General features: G+C 36.7%; 1 protein-coding gene across 7 annotated transcripts in view; it reads left to right on the top strand.

Moving 5' to 3' along the window:
* NEO1 (neogenin 1) overlaps window positions 1–22,826 on the top strand; it is a 235,704-nt gene that overhangs the window by 103,574 nt on the left and 109,304 nt on the right. The window lies entirely within an intron of this gene.

Genomic DNA, 22,826 nt, shown 5'->3' with positions numbered 1-22,826 from the left:
ACCTGAAAAAGTTCAACTTCACAAATAGTAGAGAATGCAGATTAAAGTATGGGCCTTGGGGCGCCTGGGTGGCTCAGTCGGTTAAGCGTCCGACTTCGGCTCAGGTCACGATCTCGCGGTCCGCAGGTTCGAGCCCCGCGTCGGGCTCTGGGCTGATGGCTCAGAGCCTGGAGCCTGCTTCCGATTCTGTGTTTCCCTCTTTCTCTGCCCCTCCCCCGTTCATGCTGTGTCTCTCTCTGTCTGAAAAATAAATGTTAAAAAAAAAAAATTAAAAAAAAAATAAAGTATGGGCCTTTCTTGGCCCATAGTGCCATATATGTGCTGCCGAAGCAAGCACTTTTTTTTTTTTTTAAGAGAGAGAGAGAGAGAACACAAGTCAGGGAGAGGGGCAGAGGGGGGTGAGAGAGAGAGAGAAAGATATTGAGAGAGAAAGAATCTTAAGCAGGCTTCATGTTCAGTGTGGAGCTCAACATGGGGCTCGATCATGACTTGAGCCTGAAGTCAAGAGTCGGATGCTCAACTGACTGAGCCACTCAGGCACCCCTGTAGAGTTTTAAAATAATAACCTACTCTTGGCAAAATTGTAGTTAAGTGAGGATTCTCATACATTGCTGGTAGTAGTACAAATTGGTGTAATCTTTTTGTTAAGGCAGTTTGTTAATCAAAAGTCTTAAAATTTGCACATCCTTTGGCCCACAATTCTACTTCTAGTAATTTCTTTTAATGAAGTAATCTAGGATGTGTGCAATGATACATATTTTTAGAGTGATACATATTTAATGGAGAATTATAAACTACCTAAATGGCCAACAATAGGTGATTGATAAAATAAGTTTTGTCCTATCCATATATCAGAACACTGTGCATCTAACAAAAATCATATTTTATAAGACTATTAAGTGGCAAGATCATATGGTTTGAATATATTAAATAATATTTGTGTCATAGTTACGGTATAAATTGGGTCATACCTTTGACTTTCATTTACAAATTACCACAGTTAGCAAGACGCCTTAAATGTCTTCCTTTTGAGGTCTCATATGTAATTTTCAGAATATTGGATGTTCACTTATCTTGATGGGGTCATTTTTCTTCTAAATGTCAAGCAGAGAGAGAACTAGAGTCTGAGTCTGATCAGTTCCAGTATTGCCATTGGTTCTTGTTTTTTTTGTTTTTTTTTTAATTTTTTAACGTTTATTTATTTTTTGAAAGCAGACACAGAGCACAAGCAGGGGAGGGGCAGAGAGAGAGAGAGACACAGAATCCAAAGCAGGCTCCAGGCTCTGAACTGACAGCACAGAGCCTGACGTGGGGCTCGAACCCACGAACTGTGAGGTCATGACCTGAGCCGAAATCGGCTGCTTAACCCACTAAGCCACCCAGGTGCCCTGTTTCTTCTTCTTCTTCTTTTTTTTTTTTTTAACGTTTATTTATTTTTGAGAGAGAGAGAGAGAGAAAATGAACGAACAGGGGAGGGGCGGAGAGGGAGAGGTCAGCTGAGCTGTCAGCACAGAGCCTGATGCGGGGCTGGAAGATCATGCATGCAAGATCATGACCTGAGCATAGTGTCTGACACTTAGCTACCCAGGCGCCCCTAATATTGCCATTGCTTCTTAAGGTATTATAGCTAGCTAGCTTCTTAGAAACCCCATGTGTTTCTTTTCTTTGTGCTGTTCCTTCTGTGTAGTTTTCCTCTTTTTACCCTCTTGCCTGGCTTTTCTCAGAAATCTCTGAAACTCTTGCTCCCATTTACTCCCTTTGTTTGCGTGGGCCCATTTTCTCTTACTTCTTCCATTACATATTCTGATTTTGCATATATACCTTGCATATATCTTTCTCACTTTACTTGTTACATTTAAGTTTCTTTTTTTCAGTTTGTGTATGTTTCTTTCTTGCCAGTTCCTTGAAGACAGGTCTGCATCAGTTTCAATTTTTTGATCCATAACACCTAAATATAGTGTCTGACACTACATTTTTAAAAAATGTTTATTTATTTATTTTGAGAGAGAGAGAGCGAGTGTGTGAGCCAGGGAGAGGGGCAGCGGAGATAGAATCCCAAGCAGGCTCTACACAGCCAGCATGGAGCCTAACGTGGGGTTCAATCTCATGACTTGAGGTGAAATCGAGAGTCAGCCTCCCAACCAGCTGAGCCACCCAGGTGCCCCCAACACATTTTTTTTTAACAACAAATGGGTAAGATACTTGGACATTTTTATAATATGCAATCTCTATCCAGAATTTTTTTATAATTTCACTTTATAAATGTTCCATTTTTGAAGCCATCGCTGTAAGTCAGAAATTATTTTATAATCTTTATTGGGACCTGAATCTCTTTGAATTGGTTTGCAGTTCTTACATTTTTATCATACCAGTGGTCATGTTAGCTTTCAGGTAAATCCCGTATTTTACAGGCTTGAAATAATTTTCTAATAGTTATGTAAATTTATTCTGAAGTACAACAGCCTCATTTCCATGGTAACTAACCATCTTCAGGAGATAACCTGCAGGTATAATAGAAGAGATGAGGAATATCCACATGAAATAAAATGAAATATGATGTAAAGTTAGAAGCTAGATTTATGTGGAATACAGATGCATGTTTCAGACCACGAAAATACTACAAAATAGAAGAGCCATTCATATGTCAAAAGATCCTGCCTGTTTTGCTGTTTGTGCATTAGTCAAAGTGCAACATGACAAGAAGAATTCAACTCTGTTGTGCTTTTATGTTACCAAATGACCCTAATTAGGAGGAAGCTTTGTGGGACAAATAAGCAGGAATCCTGGTATACAAATAGATCCCTGGTTTCTATAAGATCACTACGAGATCAGGGACACCTGGGTGGCTCAGTTGGTTAAGCGTCTGACTTTGGCTCAGGTCATGATCTCGCAGTTTGTGAGTTTGAGCCTGCATTGGGCTCCGTGCTGGTGGCGTGGAGCCTGCTTGGGATACTCTCTCTCCCTCTCTCTCTGCCCCTCCCCCACTTGCACTCTCTCTTTATCTCAAAACAAGTAAGTAAACTTAAAAAATAAATAAATAAACACCCCTTAAGAGACCAGCATTACCTCATAGAAGGAATATGATATGATGAAAAGAGCTTTGTTTTTGGAGGCATGTCCCTGTTTCCCAGTCTCTGGCCATGTCACCTTGGCAAATTAGTCAGTTACTTGAGCCCCATTTTTCTTACTTGTAAAATGGAGATATCTGCGAATGCCTTCTTTTTGGTGATGAAGTAAAGAAGATGCAAATACAGTGCCTGGTGCTTTGTGGGCATTTAGTGAGTTGCCTCCGCTAATGTCCCTGGGGTTTAAAGACTCTTTCCTTTCTATCTAAATCGTCTTTACTTGATTGTTTCTTTGATTTTTTTTTTTTTTTTTGTCTATTTACCTAGATTCTACTTCCTCCATAGATTATTCAAATGGACATCTCAGATGACTTTCCACAACCATCAGATACCATTGGCTCCACATTTTGTTATCTGTGAGCCAGGCCAGTGGCACTCCACTCTTAAGCCCAATTTAGCTTCTTAGGCTCTCCTGCTTATCTACCCTGGCAGATTGGACAAAATATTAGTATACGCTTTTTAGTGTTTGTTTAAAGAACATAAGAATTGCAGTGTTTGGGCAAAGTCATTTAGCTTACTCTGGGTCTCTTATTCATTAGTTTTAGCTATCTTTTCTTGAATCTGTTATACATTCAATCTTTTTGAGTGAATGTATTCCATATAGCATTTACTGTCTACTAGCTATATTTCTTTTACTTCGAAGAGTGCTATTGAATTTACCAGATTTGGTAAAGAGATCCATGCCAAGAAGAATTTTAGTAATTTCAGTTGTATTGGCAATAAGCCTCTCATTAAATATATTGAATCTCCTAAACTTCCCATTCTCTTAATTTTAGTTGTTTTTCTCTTTCTTCATTAAAGAGGCGATAGCTGGAATTAGGAATGACAGGAAAAGTGGAACAACTTGATGAATTAAAAAATGCCACCTTCTACTAAAAATTGAACTCTCAGAAGCTCCAGAATGGTCAATAGAAAGATACCTCCTAGTTAGAAGAATATGTAGGGCAGGTTTCTTCTTCATTGCAGATTTCTTCCCTGTTTATCCACTCCCACCCCCTATCATTAAGTGTTTATTGTTGACACTTTCAGGTGAACCCAGTTTATGCACAGGAAAGGAATCTTACCCCAACCAGAATATCTTATCAATACAGCACTGTTATCCTCAGTGTATCTGAAAGCTAACTTCCCTGCAGTGATATAAATTGTGAGAATAACTTGACAGCTTAAATGAAATTAAATCTGTTCTGCATTTTCCCCAATCCCCATTGTAATGATAATGAGCACTTTATTGGTCTTTTTGTCCAGAGAAATTTCTGAAGGTGAGATCATGTCAGTGCTTTTCAAACTTTTTGGAGGTGGGAGGATGGAGGGAACTCAAGGAAGATTTACTTTCTAAGCAAGAAACTTAAAATAGATAAACATGGAACTTCTCTAATGGAAGCTAAATAGGAAGGGGATAGTCTCCACCCCACATCTCCTCCATTCTTTGTGTTAATATTTTTCTTGTCCGTGATTACAAATACAGCGTTTCAATGACTATCTTAAAAGTGATATCAAAGTGGGCGCCTGGGTGGGTCAGTCAGTTAAGCATCTGACTTCAGCTCAGGTCATGATCTTGCAGTCCATGGGTTCGAGCCCCGTGTCATGCTCTGTGCTGACAGCTCAGTCTGGAGCCTGCTTTGGATTCTGTGTCTCCACTCTCTGCCCCTCCCTCGCTTGCGCTCTGTCTCCCTCTCTCTCAAAAATAAATAAACATTTTTTAAAAAGTACTATCAAAGATATTTTTCAAGCAATATTTATTCAGTACTTCAAGTTAGGCATAGGGCAGAATCTAGTGTTACTGGAGATAGAATGGCAAATGGGTTGCAGTCTTCATCCTCGAGGGTACAATAGGTGACACAGTGAAGTCATTAGGCATTTCTAGCCCAGGGTGATAAAAGCTGCAATACTATGTGTCAGCTTTGTCTCTGACACTCATTCTTGTCCAGTTGATTTCAGTGATTCTTGCTCAGAAAGTAGAAGAAAAAACATGACGCTAGATGTTTTTAACAGGTGAATCTAATTGCTTGAATTCTTGACGTCACATTGTGAATCAGAAATGGACAATCAGTCCAGACTTTATTTAAGCATTGGTTTTTTTTTTTGTTATTTTCAACAACATGGATGGGCCCTCAGGGCATTTTGCTAAGTGGAATAAGTCAGAGAAAGACAAATACCGTATGATCTCATTGATACATGGAATCTAAAAAAACAAAACAAAACAAAACAAACCATCAACAACAGAAAAACCTGAATTCATAGATACAGAGAATATCTAGATTGGTAGTTGTCAGAGGTGGGGTGTGTGTGTTTGTGAAATGGGTGAAGGTCATTGGTACTTGTTTATGTGAGGCTTCTTTCACCAGCATAACATTTAAAATTCTTTCACATTGTTGCATGCAGTAGGAGTCTGTGTCTTTTTGGTGATAAGGAGTATTCCTGTTGTGGCTGATCTTTCCCCAGAGTGGTTGTACCAATTAATATTCCTGCCAACAGTGTATGTGAGTTCTCTTTGCTCCGCATCTTAGCCAGCAGTCTTTTTAATTGTAGTCATCCTGGTGGATGTGAAATGGTATCTCTCTCGCTTTAATTTGCATTTCCCTGATGATTAATGATGTTGAGTAGTTTACCATCTGCTTGTTGGTCATTTTTGTATCTTCCTTTGTGAAATTTCTAAGTTTTTTAGAGTATTGATTTTGTATGTAGGTGATGCATCTTATTTATTGGTACCTGAAAGATGTGGGAAATAGAAAAGTTAAAATATTTTTTTAAATTTTTTCTTATTAAAAAAATTTTTTTTAATGTTTATTTTTGAGAGAGAGAGACCGAGCAGAGCATAAGCAGGGGAGGGGCAGAGAGAGAGGGAGGCACAGGATCCGAAGCAGGCTCCCGGCTCCCAGCTGTCAGCACAGAGCCCAGTACGGGGCTCGAACCCATGACCTGCGAGATCATGACCTGAGCTGAAGTCAGATACTTAACTGACTGAGCCACCCAGGTGCCCCCTAAAATATTTAACAATATTAATTTCAAGTCTTTGCTTTATATGTCTTTAGAAATAGTTGAATTTTAGCTATCACTACTACTTCTATTATTTTTGGATTTGGAATTTTTCTCAATATAGCTGTTTGAATTTCTCTGGAAGAAGCAAAAGAATAATGTCAAATGTGCTATGAAATATCTGTAAATTCCAATTCAATTCCAATTATGTTTGCCTCTGTAAACTGCTATTTCATAATACCTGTACCTTGAGTAAATAATTAAATTGGCCTAGTATATTAGTCTTCATCTAATTATAAGTATTTAAAAAAAACCTAATTATCAAACCTAATCCTCACATTAGCAGAGGTAAAATACCATTTTCCCAAAACCCTTGAGAATTTTTTTAAAGTGTATTTATTTATTTTGAGAGAGAGAGAGAGAGAGAGAGAAGAGGAGAGAAGAGACAAGAAGAGAAGAGAGAAAGGGAGGGAGGGAGGGAGGGAGGGAGGGAGGAGAGAGAGAGAGAGAGAGAGAGAGAGAGAGAGAGAGAGAGAGAGAGAGAGAAAATGAATCCCAAGCAGGCTCCTCACTGTCAGTGCGAAGTCCGACCTGGGGCTCGTAACTCACAAACTGTGAGATCATGACCCAAGCCAAAATCAAGATTTAGAAGCTCAACTGACTGAGCCACCCACGTGCCCCAGAGAATTTTCTATTTCCATACTTGTGAGGTAAATTATTTGTGAAGCATTGACCTTGAGCTCTAGATTAAAGGGAGCTGTAGAACATACACTACATCACACTAGTGTGTTCAAGTGAGAAAGTAGTATTAAGCAAGTGCATTGGTCAGAGCTCTTATCGTCTGCCCTTCTCAGTGGATCATAAGGACTAATTTCCAGTGACTGTGTAACAGAATTATACCTATCAATGCATTTTACATTTTGAGACTCTAAAGGGATTTAATAGATAAAGCACATGTTATCATATTTGACTCATAGCTGATGCTGCACAAAATTTAGTTTCCTTTTCACTTATAAAACCCTAGAGGGGGTATTGTTACTAATCTACTGATTGATAAAGCTTCCATAAGTCCCGAAATTACATTTTCCTCTTAAACCTTTTTCTTGGGATACTGAAAATAGTTGCTGCTGAATTTTTAAAAAAATTGTAACAGGACAGTGGAATTATGAGACATTTTTATGTGCCAAGAAATTTTATCATATTAGAAATATCAAGCACCTTTTATTTTATTCATAAAATATAATCTATACTTTATCACATTTACATTGTATGAGTATACCTGGCAAATTCCTTAAATGCCTTTTGTATTAGCAGAGTTTTCACATGCATATGTCTTATATCCTTTCAAGGAAAAGTAATTTCCCTAAAGTCACAAAATGCACTTGAAGGCAAAGCTAGCAGTAAAAGCCTGGAACTTCTTATTCCTAGTGTGTTCTCTTCAAGCAGTGTATACCACTTCATGAGGGTCTTTATTCTCCCCCAGTGCTTTTTAAACATTTTTAACTACTGCAAATAGTAAGAAATACATTTTATGCCACAATTCAATATATATATTGGATCCTGCACCTTTCTATTGATCTATATCTATTATGTAGACAGGTTATAAATATAGGTAAATACAGATATATCTGTCTCTGAAGCAAACATTTTACGAAACAGTACCTACTCACACTATGTAAGATGCACTGTTTTCTGTTCACCCCATCCTCTCTTCCTGTTGCATATTTTTAAACATTGATGTCACGAAACACCAAAGGAAGGGTCAGCTAACAAAGTAGTAGTGGGGGAGTCCACTCTGATGGGGAGGAGGCTTGTATCACTGACATTGTGGAGAATTGCTGGCACATGGTGGTAATAAAAAGCAGACCAACTTTAACTTTACGTTGGTTTGATTATTATTTTTAACCTCTACAGACTGTCCTTTCTCAGTTTCTGCACCAGAGTTGACCGTGCCCACTGGACTGCCCTAGGTACACCAGTGGGTCAACGGTTTGAAAAACAGATATTCTGCTTTGTACTAAACTGCTGAAGCTTGTGATTTACTGAACTTCTACAAGAACTAAAATGCTTATTTTCAGCTGCTGTGTAGAATTTTCAAATAAATATATTCTTATTTGCATATGGACAAAGGAAGCAAAGATTTTTCTAAGTTAGGCCAATTTGGAGAATTTTCATGAGTAGTAAAGAATGAAAAATATGCCAGTAGCAGTTTGATAAATCAGGAACATGTTTAAGAACAAGCTTTTCATCTTTGGAGATGAGGAATTAGTTCACAATAAGCTTAATGATCATTTACTGGGTTTGATTGGATTATTCTTCAGCAAACCGTATTCACTCATCCAAGGTTTCTGTAATGAGATTATAAAATTATTTCTCCAGAATGTAAATTGATATTACAAAAATAATTTCATCACTTTTTTAGATTATAAGAAATACTTGATATTATGTATTCCCTCTGCAAAACCAAAAGAAATCTGGAAAGTTAAGAAAAATAAGTCACTTATAATTTCATCACCCACAAATAGCATTGTGGTTAACATTTTAGTTTATATATATTTATAAATTTATTTAGTTGTTTATATATTTATTTTAGTTTATATATATTGGTGAAATATATTAACTCATCAATAAATCCATGTTTCTTAAAATATGAAATGATACCATTCTGATTTTGGCATGTTTTTATTGGGTATCATGGTCACATCTTTCTGTGTCAGGACACACAAATGTACATTGTATATAGTGGTTTATAGCAGTCAGTAAACTTTTCTTAAAGGACTGGATAATAAGTGTTTTAGTCTCATGCACCTTTTGGTCCCTGTCACAAGTACTCATTTTTGCCATTGTAGTAGAAAAACAGCTGTAGACTCTACCTAAACTAATGAGCATGACTGTATTCCAGTAAAACTTTATTTGTAAACAGGGAACATACTTTGCTGACCCCTGCGATAACAGTATTCCAGTGTTTGCATGTGTTTATCCAGGTTTTTAATAAATATTTAGGTGGCTTCTAGTGTTTTACTGTGGTAAATTACACTGCTATAGACGTACATATCCACTTGTACACTTTATCTTTTTATGATTATTCCTAGGACTATTATTGCTAAAATAAAAGGTATTCATGTTTTAAATATTGATACATCTTGCCAGGTTGCCATTCAGAAAGGTGGTATCACTTTGTTTACTCCCTAGTAGTGGATTTTTAATTCAGAAGAGATTTGACCTCTTTCAGATTTTTTTTGACTTTTTATTCTCTTTAATTGTCCATTCTTAATGGACAGTGTTTGGATTATCTTTTATTGACTTGTAGAATTTTTTAATGTATTCTGAATACCAATTCTTTGACATATGAATTACAAATAATTTATTCAAATATTTCACCTGTATTTTTTTAACAGCTGCATTGAAATATAATTGACATCAATGTACTGCATACATTTACAGTTTACAGTTTGATAAATTTTAGGTTTACATGCATGAAACAATGACCAAGATCTAGATAATTAACTTATTCATTACTCCCCAAATTTTCTGATGCCTCTTGGCACTCCCATCTGCCCTTCACACACCCCTTATCTCTAAGTAACCAGTAATCTACTTTCTGTCTTTATAGATTAGTTTATATTTTCTGGAGTTTCACATACATGGAATTGCATAGCATACACTCTGTTTTTGTCTTATTTCTTTCAGCATACTTATTTGAAAGCAGCCATGTGATTGTTTGTATCAGTGGTTTGTTCCTTTTTTTGCTGAGTGGTATTCTAATGTATGAATATACCATAATTGTTTATTCATTTTGATGGACATATGAGTTGTTTCCAATTTTTAGCAACTTAAAACTGCCATGAACATTCCTGTAATTTGTCTTTTAATTTTAAAGTGTATTTTATCATACAGAGAATTTTTATTTCTTTGTAGTCAACTATGTTGGAATTTTTCCTTTTGGAATTGTATCTTGCTCCCCCTTATTCAAAAACATCCTTTCCCATTTTCTTCTATTGCTTTGTAGTTTATTTTTACTTTTTGATTTTTGATCCATCTGGAGTTTTTCTTTTGTTTTGGTGGTTTTTGTGGGGATTTTTTTGCTATATGGTAATATTTCCCCAAATGGATTACCTGTTGCCCCACCACTGTTCTTGCTCCCCCCACCCAGTTACTTGAAATATCACACTTTATAATCCAGATTTCCAAATTGTGTAGGTCTTATTTCTAGACTCTATTTTATTGATAAATTTGTCTATTCCTACATTAATACTGTACTGTCTCAGTTATTGTTTAGATATTTTGTTAAGAGGATCCCCTCTCATTGTTATTCACAAAAAAATTATTTTTCTCAACATTTTTTCATCTAGATGTACTGTGGAATCAGCTTGTCAAATATTCTTAAAATTTTTCTTGGGATATTAAATGGCATTTTATTGAATTTGTAGATTGACTTTAAAAGAGTTATGGGGGGCGCCTGGGTGGCTCAGTTGGTTAAGCGTCCGACTTCGGGTCATGATCTCGCAGTCCGTGGGTTCGAGCCCCGTGTCGGGCTCTGGGCTGATGGCTCAGAGCCTGGAGCCTGCTTCTGATTCTGTGTCTCCCTCTCTCTCTGCCCCTCCCCCGTTCATGCTCTGTCTCTCTCTGTCTCAAAAATAAATAAATGTTAAAAAAAAATTAAAAAAAATAAAAAGAAAAGAGTTATGGTTGACCTTTTGACACAAGCATGTCTGCCTAGCCAGGTGTATGCATGTCTCTCCACTTTTATTATTTTTAACTCAACGTTTTTAATAGGTAAGGTAGATAGAAGATACAAAATGATATATAATGAAATATTACCTAGTGTCCTATCCCCTTTACAGAAGCAACCACTACTATTAATTTCTTTTGTATCCTTCCAGAGATACTCTGTGCCTATTCAAGCCAATATGTTTGTAGAAGTAGCATTAAATGTAACAAGCAGATCTAGCTTCTGTGGGGCCTGGAGTGAAAACTAAGGCCTTCTGTAAGAAAATGAGTATCAAATTAGGTGCAAAATGAGTATTTACGATGAGAAAAGAAACCACAACAAATACTTTTTTAAAAGAACTGATAAAAGTACAAACAAGGCAAAAATCCAGAAAAATAACACTTCTTTTTTACTGTCTTCTATACACTTACATAATATTTGTTTTGCCTGTATTTTATTTGATTGTCTCCTAACAGTGATTTTTTTCAAGTCATTCTCTGTGAGAACAGAAAGTTCATTTGGTCTTTTTCCTCCAGTGTTTAGAATTTGGCCATGCAATAGGACTCCGCACCTTTTTGTCTCAGCTATTTAATTATTTTTGTAGCATGAATTAGTTTTTAATTTACCTTTTCTTGGTTGTATGAGAATATGAGTGACATTGAAAAGCACATTAATCATTTTTTTTTGTTAGCTTACAAAAATTTATATCTCTATTCGCTTTTCAGTTTATTTGGTTTTTGTTTTTCTTTTTTAAATTATGTAAGTAACAGGGGTGCCTGGGTGGCTTAGTCGGTTAAGCTTCCAACTTTGGCTCAGGTCATGATCTCAAGGTTCATGAGTTTGAGCCCCGCGTCAGGCTCTGTGCTGACAGTTCAGAGCCTGCAGCCTGCATTGGATCCTCTGTCTCCCTGTCTTTCTGCCCCTCCCCTACTTACACTCTCTCTCTCTCAAAAATAAATAAACATTAAAAAAAATTTAATTATATAAGTAGTATAATGTTATTAAAGGATCAAACTGTATCCACAAAGTAAATCTTCTGCATTTCTCCTTTCCCATTCCCACCCTGTTTCTCAGAGGTAACCTTTGCCATTAGTTTAGTATATATATACTTATGGATGTTTTTAGAAAGCATTTGTGTACATGTACATCTAGAAATATATTGGGTTTTTTTGTTAACAAATAGGATCATACCATCTCTGTTGCTCTGCAGATTGCTTTTTGACTTTTTAAGCTTTAGTTTTTTCATGTTTGTACATATAAGACTGTATCAGTATATAAATTCTTGAAAGCAGTGCTTATCAAACTTTTAATGTGCATGCAAATCACCTAAAGATCTTGTTAAAATGCCAATACTGATTCAGACAGAGGGTTTAGAGTAGGGTACAGAGGCTGTGTTTCTTTTCTTTTTTTTTTTTTTAAATGTTTAACATTTATTTATTTTTGAGATAGAGACAGAACATGAACGGGGGAGGGTCAGAGAGAGAGGGAGACACAGAATCCAAAGCAGGCTCTAGGCTCTGAGCTGTTGGCACAGAGCCCGACACGGGGCTCGAACTCACGGACTATGAGATCATGACCTGAGCCAAAGTCAGATGCTCAACCGACTGAGCCACCCCAGCGCCCCTGGAGGCTGTGTTTCTAATAAATTCCCAAATGATGCCAGTACTGATGTTCCCTATACTTTGAGTGGGAAGACTGTAATATACTTTAACTAGATGTGCCATAGTTTAATTATCATCCACTTGATTACATTATTGTCCTGCCCCCCCCCCGCCCCCCCAAATAGTACAGCAATGCACATTGAAATTTCTCCATGAGAGGGATTTTCTTGAATGTTCTAAATAGACAGTCATTGCCATGGTATACTGGGGAGAGGGGAGTGGCAGGGAGAGATTTTTCCAACCCCACCCCTATATTTATATTTCTTTTCTTTTTCTTATTTCATTACATTATTAGAACTTCCAGGAGCGTGTTGAATAGTCTCATTGATAGTGATTCTCTGACAGGAGTATAAAGCTGATGCAACCATTGGTAATATGTATAAAGTCTTTAAATAGGAAAACACCATGACCTAGTTATTCCTTTTAGGAATCTAGTCTTTTGAAACTCTTTGACATGTGTGCAAAGATCTGTGTATAAGGATGTGTACTAAAGCATTACTGGTAAAATAAATTATGGTGTAGTCAGACTGTGGACCACTGTGCTGCTGTCAAAAAAGAGATGGTCGTATAAACTGATAAGTGAGAGAAACCGAGGTTGCCAAAGAGTATTTGTTGGCTGATCCATTCTATATTTTAAAGTGTCTGTCTGTGTGTGTGTGTGTGTGTGTGTGTGTGTGTGTGTGTGTGTGTGAGAGAGAGAGAGAGAGAGAGAGAGGGGGGGGGGGAGGGAGGGAGATGTGTTTGGAATACATAGAAAAAAGTTTGGGAAGCTTACCCACCAAAAATAGTGTTTATCTCTGGGGAAGATATGATAATTGACAGGTAGTTTGGGGCTTGGTATAGAGAAGGATTTTTTGTTTTCTGTTCTCTGTTTCTTTCTTTCTTTCTTTCTTTCTTTCTTTCTTTCTTTCTTTCTTTCTTTCTTTTTTTCTATATTGACTACTTATTCAGCTTTTAAAATTAGAAAATGAGGAAAATAGAAGGAGAAAAGAAAACAAAGACACTCTCAGTAGATAGAACTAGCTGAAAGAATAGGGAGAAGGGGGAACAGACAAATCCAAACCAGTAGTCAGTAAAATTTTCTTAAATAGTCTATGAACCTAGAAAAAGTCAAATGGTTCAAAAACGTATATGGTGCAATAAAATAGCACCTCACACCAATTAGGATGACTACTCTCAAAACAAAACAAAACAAAACAGAAAATAACAAGTATAGGCCAGGATGTGGAGAAATTGATTGGAACTCTTCTCTACGATTAATGGGAATGTGTAGCCATTGTCAAAAACAGTATGGTGGTTCCTCAATAAATTAAAAAAAGAATTACCATATGATCCATCAGTTCCACTTTTGGATATATATTCAAAAAGAATTGAAAGCATGGTCTCCCGGGTTAACTGTACATTCATGTTCGTAGCAGCGTTATTCAGGATAGCTAAAATGTTAGAAGCAACCCAGTTGTTGCAGATGAGTGGACAAGCAAAACATGATATGTACATACAATGGAATGTTATTCAGCCTTGTAAAGGAGGGAAGTTCTGACGCATGCTTTGCGACATGGATGCACGTTGACAGTATGCTAAGACAAAATATGATTCAATTCATGTGAAGTGCTTAGAGTAGTCAGAAGCAGAGAGACAGAAAGTAGAAGGGTGGTTGCCAGTGGCTGGTAGGGAGAGAAGGAAAGGGGTGTTACTGTTTAATGGGTATAGAGTTTCAGTTTTACAAGATGAAAAGAGTTCTGGAGATGGATTATGCCGATGGTTGCCCAGCAGTGTAAATGTACTTAATACCACTGAACTGTATACTTAAAAATGGTTTAGATTGGGGGCGCCTGGGTGGCTCAGTCGGTTGAGAGTCCGACTTCGGCTCAGGTCATGATCTCGCAGTTGACAAGTTCGAGCCCCGCATCGGGCTCTGTGCTGACAGCTCGGAGCCTGGAGCCTGCTTCGGATTCTGTGTCTCCCTCTCTCTCTGCCTCTCCCCCACTCATGCTCTGTCTCTCTCTGTCTCAAAAATAAAGATAAACATTAAAAAAATTTTTTTTTAACTTTAAAATGGTTTAGATTGTACATTTTCTGTAATGTGTATTTTACCACAGTTTTAAAAATCAAGGGGAAGAGTATATGGCAACAAGTCACTGTCCATCTTTCTTCATTTACCAGTTTCCCAGTTATCCTCTTGAGAGGTAACCACTGGGCCAATTTTTTATGTATTCTTCACTGCATCGGTAGTTAGTCATCTCTCTCTCTATGTGAACTCCCATCTATAGAACACTTATTAAGCATGTCTTTATTGTCATTCTCCTTCACAGCATCCTTTAAAATGTTTTTTTAACTCAGTAGTTGCTTATTGAATATTTGTTTGATGAGTGAGCAAATGAATGAATTCAATGGTTCCAGCAGGCACAAAAATTGGGGAGCTCTCTCTCTATATAAATTGTGATAATGTATGTAGTTATCTCCTTGAGTGACTGACCCCTAACACAGGGTTCTCACACTTTACCATGGTTGAGAGTAATTTCGGAGAGCTTGTTAAAATGTGGATTTTGTGGCCTCATCTTTTGCAGTTCTCAAGTATGTGGTAGTGTGAGGCCCAACACGCAGTATTTTTCTCAGGCCCAATACAGAACTTTGTGTAACTCTTCAAATAGTCTGTGGATCTCACTTGGAGAAACCTTATCCTAAGTTATTGGTATGCTGCTACAAGGCTGAAAGCAGAGAACTGACAAATTGAGTACAGCTATTAAGGGAGCATTTCTATCTAATGTACTTATAGTGCCAAGCGAAAGTAATCAACCTTGAGGCCCTCGTACCTTCTTTGTTGGGGTGTGGTACACAGCTGATGTTCATCATGGCAATATTGTGACACCATGCAAAGATTAAGTATGTCCCAGTCTTATGAAGGAAGGGGAGCTTATGTTTAGTAAAGATTTTTGAGAATTCTTAAAAAATAATTACTTGTAGAGCACAGTTTCTCAAGTTTAAGACGTATAAGGACTGTAAGACCCAAAGTGTGAGTAACATTGCATTGGGATTGAATTCTGCCATTACAGAGCCAACTGGTAAACATGAATGTGAGTGCTGAAATAACATGCTTATTAAATTTTTACATTATCATAAACATTTAAAATTCATGCAGAAAATTCACAGATAGCAAAGAATAAATTTATGAACTCTTGTTGGAGAAACAATGGTATGAAACATTGAATCTGTGAAAAACTTGAGAATCCTTGAGAAAAATTCTTATCTGAGCATCTTCTGCTGATTAATGGAAGTTTTAGAATTCAAATAACCATTCATGCTGACAAATAGACATTGAGCATCTGTTTGGGTTTTCAATGATAAATAGGGCAGTGATAGCCAAGATAGCCAACGGTAAATAGATCTGCTGGGTTTTCAATGGTAAATAGGGCAGTGATAGCCAAAAACTGGGGGAGAAGTGGATCAGGAAATGTTTTTAGTTAAGATCCTAAGGACAACTGAGTACCTGTTAGATAACTTGAGGGGGAGAATTAAGGAAATGTGATGAAGCTGGAGGCCTGGCAAGGAAGGAGACAAAATTTCAAGGTCATATGGCAACTTTGTCACAATGTTGCTCCATAGTTATAATTTCCTCCTGGAGAGTAAGGAAAACCTATTCACTTTCTTTGGAAGGAGAGGCTTTCTTGAGAAATGTTGGAGAGCTCTAATGTATTTTTGCTTTGTTAGTTGAGACAGTACTTAAAGCAGACTTGTTGATTAGATTGCCAAATGACATCCTCAAGGAATTTAAGCCTGTTAAAATGCTTGGGTTTTATTTGTTGGGGTTTTTTTTTGTTGTAGTTGTTTTTTAAGGACTTACATGTAATTTTGTGAATAATTGAAAAGAAGCTTAAGAGCAGCAAGTGTGCAGTTTAAGTAAAATGGACAGAATTGATTTATTTCTCTACTTAAAGAGCTTTTTAGGAATTCCAATGCTTAAACCTTTAAAATGCAACAATAGAAATTCCAACAATTCAGAGGTAATGTAAATGAAAACTGTTATAATCTTCCAAATAAGAGCATAATAAAGTAACCTTGAAACATTGCTGTTGGCCCTACATTGTTTTCTGTTTGAATTGAGTGGTAATTTCCAACGTTGCAAAACAGTGATGGAATTAAGTGATGTTTCCAGCAAAAGAATTTTGCAAGTATAATATGTTTTAGTATTAAATTCTACTTGTGCATTTAGCAATTAAAATTATTCTTGTAATGATGATGGCATTAGAAGGGATAGGGAGCTGTCAAAGAGAATTTGAAGCTTAATTATCTCTTTGGTAACAAAATGCATAATCTTCCATTACGACGCTTATTTTCTTATGGTAATTGACTCATTTGCTCTCTGGTTATCAATTTAACTTCCCAACCACAAACATCTGCCCTTACATTGTGTTTAATTGGTGTGAATACTATCTACAGAGAAGTTAAAATCCAGAGCACATTTTAAAGGCTATATTTTGTAATTCATGAAAGGGAAAAAGTAAATGATGAATTGAACATTGTGATAATTTTTTTCTAATAGTCTTTGAAAGTCTGTTTACTAAAAATGCATGCTAAAATCATATTAATTGGGATTTTTTGAAGAGGATTTTGCTGTGTTTTCCAGAATTACTTACTCTGCCTTACGGGGAGTCTCAGTCCTTGAGACTCAAGAAATACATCATTTCCTCAGAAACATGATACCCTAGTAGTTAAGATTGCAGGCTTTAAAGGCAGACAAAGATTGTTCAGTGTGTTACTGATGAGGTTTTGGGGTGACGATGGGGTGGTCCAGAGCTGACGGCCAAGAATTCTTGAAGACGTCTTTGATGCAAAAAGGTGATTTTATTAAAGCACCGGGACAGGACCTGTGGGCAGAAGGAGCTGCACTGTGGTTGTGAAGAATGGCTGGTTTTATACTGTGGAGTTGGGGAGGTAAAGGCATATGGGAGGCCTCCAGAGGGACTTTGACATGCTAAAGAGGACTCTTAAAATTGAGGCATTGCTATTATCAAGCTGGTTGTTTCCCCCCTAGTAAGGCATTAACATTGTGACAGCAGAGGATTCCTGGAGAAATGTTATACTCTGTATTTGCCTCAAGTATTTGTCAATGGGCTGCAGGTTATAAGGGAATTTAATTTTACCTGCTATTTCCTTCTTGCCTGTGTTCCCTACATCACTATGGAAGGGTGATGTTAGAGTTCCAGGAAACTGAGTCTACAGTTTCTGGAGATCAGGTTATTGATAAGATTGCCTTTTTCTTGTAATTTACTAAGATATTTGCAAACTGATGGAGACTCCTGTCCTGTATGACTGTGATCTCTATCAGTTGGCCATTTGTTTTGTTTCCTTTCCTTTGTTCTTGGGCAACAAGGAGTGCCTGAGGAATATCACACGTATCCCACCGTGGGGGAAGGGGGTGGTCTGCTAGCTTGTACTTTGTCCTTAGCCACTCCCTCATTACTATTTAATCTGAAGAAGAGAGGTGGGGACAAATTGTGTGTGTTTGCTTATAAGGTTTAAAATGGGAGGCTGAACCTTAAAAAAATTTTTTTAATGGCTACCTATAGGGGAAGAGAGAGAACAGGGTGGAGAAAGCAGGGGTAGAAGCAAGACTTGTTTGAGTATACCTTCCTTTTGTAGATTTTACGAAGTAATTTCAGAAAGGGGAAAGTAGAATGAAACAAATGACTCCAAATGTGTATCTAGTTGGTAGTGTAGCCACACAGAAAGTTACAATTCCAAGTAAAAGTTATTACAGGGGCGCCTGGGTGGCTCAGTTTAGGTCATGACCTCACAGGTTTGTGGGATTGAGCCCCAAGTGGAGTTCTACACTGACAGCATGGAGACCACTTGGGATTCATTCTCTCTCTTTCCCTCAAATAAACACTTAAAAAAAAGAAAGTTATTATTACAAATAAATGTAAAAAATGCCAATTGGACCATATATATCTAATGGGATATATGCTGAGGACAAAAAAAACTACAAAAATCTTGAGCTGCTTTCTGGTATTATATTGTTGGTGGAAACATTGGTATCATTATTCTGAGCCTACTGAGTGTAAGATAAAACATATGAGTTGGTGTCAGTGAGAATGGATTTTTAGTATGAGAGAAAAGAAATACAGATGTGAAATTATTATGATCTAGTTAAAACCTATGGTTTTGAATTTAATTGGAGAACAGAATGAAATCATGATCAATTTTATATTTAAAAAGTATATAATTGCTAGTTTTGTCCACAAATAGGGCCTAAAACTGTGACCAGAAAATACCAAAGACCACTAGGATCATGTCAAAAAGGACTCAGGAACTTTCAGTGGACTCAGGCTTCCAGTAGTCAGAAAGGGGGATAGTTTGTGAATCAAAAGAATAATAACTTGCATGGATTGAAACAAATCAAATTTATTTTAATCCATGAAATCATAAGAGTACTTTTTAAAAAACCCTTCAGTGATTCCCTTCAGTTGGGAGAATATTAGAGAGCCAGACCATTATTTTGAAAAATTGATAAGGGAAGAAATCAAACATTTATCCTGCTCTTTCTTTGAGAGGTATATTTAAGGATAACCAAATAATTGATGGGATTTTTTTTATAGAAAGAATGACAGAATAAGAATATTATTATTTCACAGTATATAAGACTGCTAACATCACAAAAAGAGAGATGGTCACACGTTACGAATTCTCCTGACGGAAGGACCATGGCACTACTTATGAAATAGACTTGAAAAAATAAGAAGGAGCCTAACTCCAGTCAAGCTTCTACATTTAACTGCTAAATGCAGGACGAATGTGTTTAAATACCACCATGGCATGCAGTCAGCAAAAGACAGACTGCAAGAAACTTTATAGAGCAGATGATTTCTACAGCAAATTAATTGCAAACAAAGATAGGAGATAAAGAGGAAACATGTAGGTTAAAAGAAAAGTAAGCAACAGATTAATACCAATGAATGTACCTTGTTTGTCCAATTCAAATAAATCATTTTTTTAAATGTAGGCCAGTTAGTAAAATTAACTAATTGATGGCTAATTGATGATATTGAGAAATTATTGTGGATACCAACCTGATGATGGTATTATAGTTTTGTTTAGAAATGGGAATTCTTGTTTTATAGAGGAATTTACTTAAATACTTATATATAATAAAGTGATACCCGGGATTTGCTTTCAGAGTAACCTGGGGAAAGACATGGGGTAGGTTAGGATATAGATGATGAAATACACTGGCTATGAGTTGATAATTGTGGAAGCTATATGACAGTACATGGGGTTTATTATTACTTTCTCTAAAGTAAAAAGTTAGAACATAGGGTTTAAAGTCAGACTGCTTAGGTTCAAAATCCAGATCTGTCACTGACTAAGCCTTGTGACCTGATGGAGCTACTTAGCCTCTCGGTGTGTTAGTATCCTTGTCTATAAAATGGACCTAAATAGTAGGGTTGTTGTGGGAGATAATGATAAGAAGTGGAAGGTACTCATGAATGTTAGCTATTATCATACATCAGATACATAAACCAAAATCATCATGTTGCAGTTGGTTAGAGACCTTGGTGTATTTAGGAATAGTCCAGTTGAGTTCCTTATTTAGTATAGGAGCAGACTGAAACCCATGGCCAACAAAATGTCTACTGGTAAAACTAAAACTCGTGTAAATCTCTTGACTTCAGTCATTGCAGTGCCTTTAAAGTAAATCATTATTGAATAATATTCAAATAAGCTTAAACATCTGATCTTAAATAGGGAACACTCAGGATTGAAAATACATTATTTTTTCCTGCATCTAAAATTTATTGCACTAAAATGAAAACTCTGGGTTGTTCTTGTTTGTATGCTTTCTTTGAGAAAGAGCAGATAAACTTGACCAAAGGTGAGTCTAAATTCATCTGGAATTCAAAACAAAACAAAACAAAACAAAAAACTAACAATATGAGGAAAGTTTTGAGGAAATAAATATTTTAAAATGTGTAGTTACAGTCATTAAGTTTTTGGTTCTAGTGCAGGAATAGACAGATCAGGGCAACCACATAGTATCCAGAAATAACTGCCCCTCAAGAATACATAGGATTTTAATATTAAAACGATTTTGGGGTGCCTAGGTGGCTTAGTCAGTTGAGTGTCAAACTCTTGATTTCAGCTTCAGTCATGATCTCAGGGTTGTGAGATTGAGCCCCACATCGGGCTCTGTGCTGCCAGCATGGAGCCTGCTTGGGATTCTCTCTCCCTTTCTCTCTACCCCTCCCCTGCTCGTTCTCTCTCTCTCTCTCTCTTTCTCTATCTCAAAACAAATTTTTTTTTAAAGTTAAAACCAAAAAACGATTTCAAATCATGTAATGTTTTTGGGATTACTGAGGTTGCCATTTAGAAAAATGTAAAGCTGGATACTTGGTGATGTCCAGATTGTTTCCCAGACATACTAGAAGAAATTGCAAGTGAATATTTTTATAGTATGGAGGCAGGGAAAACCTTTGAAGCAAGAATAACAAAATATAGATGCCAAAAAAGGGAGAACTGATAAATTTTACCACATACAAATTGACAATTTTGGTAGAACAACAGGTGCCTTAAGTTAAAAGACAAAAGAAAAAATTGGGAAGAAATATTGGCAGCGTGTATGAGACTTACATTAGTGTATTAGCCCGGGTCCAGTCAGGGGCCAAAAATCACACCAGGAATTTGAACAAAGAAATATTAATATAAAGAATTATTAACTAGTAAAAATGTTTTAACTACTAAAAAGGACAAAGGACTCTAAGGAATACTGAAGGATCAGGTACTACCTCTAGAGCAAAAGGAGCAAACAAACTTGGAAAAGGGCATCCCAGTCTAAGGTTGCAATTCAGACCTCAGAGAGGGTATAATTGCTGCCAGAGAACACAGCCATGGGCCAGACTGGTCCACAGGAGATCTTCTAGATTCCACAGACCTGAGCTTGTGTGTGGAAAGTTAACCTGCTGGGGTACCATGGGTCTGACTGATAATGAGCAGGAAGTTGCTTCTTAAGATCATGTGTTCTTTCCATCCTTGGCTCCTACCAGTTTCTGGGGTTCTACCTACTTGCTCTACTCTACTCTTACTCTTCATTAACCCTGGATTTGTTCCCAGGACCTGCCCCAGTCTAGCCCTCTAGCCAGTGGAGTAGGCAAGAAAATGAAAAAAAAGACCAAAGCAGATTGGAAGAGAAGAAATAGAACTGTCTCTATTCACAGACAACCTGATTGTTTATGTAGATAATCCCCCAATTGTCTATAAAAAGCTACTAGAACTAATGAGTGAGTTCAGCATGAGCATAGGATAAAAAGTTATATACGTAAATCATATTAGCAGTGAACAATTGGAAACTAAATAAAAAATTAAGTATGAAAAAAGTAGCACCAGAATCCTTAGGGAAATACCTAAAAAAAGTATGAACAAGATTTGTATATTGAAAACTAGGCAACAATGATGAGAGAAACCACAGAACTAAATAAATGGAAAGGTAAACCAAATTCAGGGAAAGGAAGACTCAGTATAGTTAAGATGTCAAATTGCCACAAATTTAACAATCCCAATCAAAATCCCAGCAGGCTAAGCACATTTTAGCTCAACCATTAAAAACAAAAACAAAAACCCTTGCTGTTGTCATGGTTGTTCATTTGATAGAACTACCCTACAGTGGAACTTGCTGCTTTCTGATACAGGGAGGCTTATCATTTGAAATTTTGAAATAGGGATTAATGAGACCCCTTGTCAAGGATGTTGTATAGGAAATTGCAATGTTAGGTTGGAGGTTGACTAAATGATCTATTCTTATCCTTCTAATTCAGTCTTCCTCTGTTATTTGTAAGTCAGTGATTTACAACTTTAGGGCAGGGAGAGAGAGATACTGGAATGTTCAGACTTTTTCTGCCGAAGGTCCTGCCACTCTTTCTCCCACCCTTGAAAACTATATCATGCAATGAGGGATGTTACCAATGAGGGATGTTACATGAGTGAACTACTTAAGACCTCTAATATGACATTTGTATTCCCTTTTTGGGTTTTTTTTTTTGGTGTTTGTTGTTGTTGTTGTTACTTATTCAGCTGACTGACAAGAAAAATAATGTTAGTTTTCTCAGTTTTTAAAAAAATTTTGGTTATGGTTCTTCCGAAATGGTATAAACGTTAGGGAAGTAGTCTTTTAATACTCATTTTTAGACAGTTTAGAATATTCATATCATCAATTTCTTCAGTATAGTCCACTTAATATATATTTATCAACAAGGAATCTCAGAAATTATCTTTATAATTATCTTTCCAGTTAATTGTACCAAAATACAATTCGTAAAGATATGTATGGAGTTCCAACAAATGTTTTGAATATATGTTACATGC

Source organism: Panthera tigris, chromosome B3 (genome assembly GCF_018350195.1).
Source record: "Panthera tigris isolate Pti1 chromosome B3, P.tigris_Pti1_mat1.1, whole genome shotgun sequence".
NCBI classification, from domain to species: Eukaryota; Metazoa; Chordata; class Mammalia; order Carnivora; family Felidae; genus Panthera; species Panthera tigris.
The sequence above is the reverse complement of the archived record's forward strand: the minus strand, read 5'-3'. Positions and strand labels throughout refer to the sequence as shown.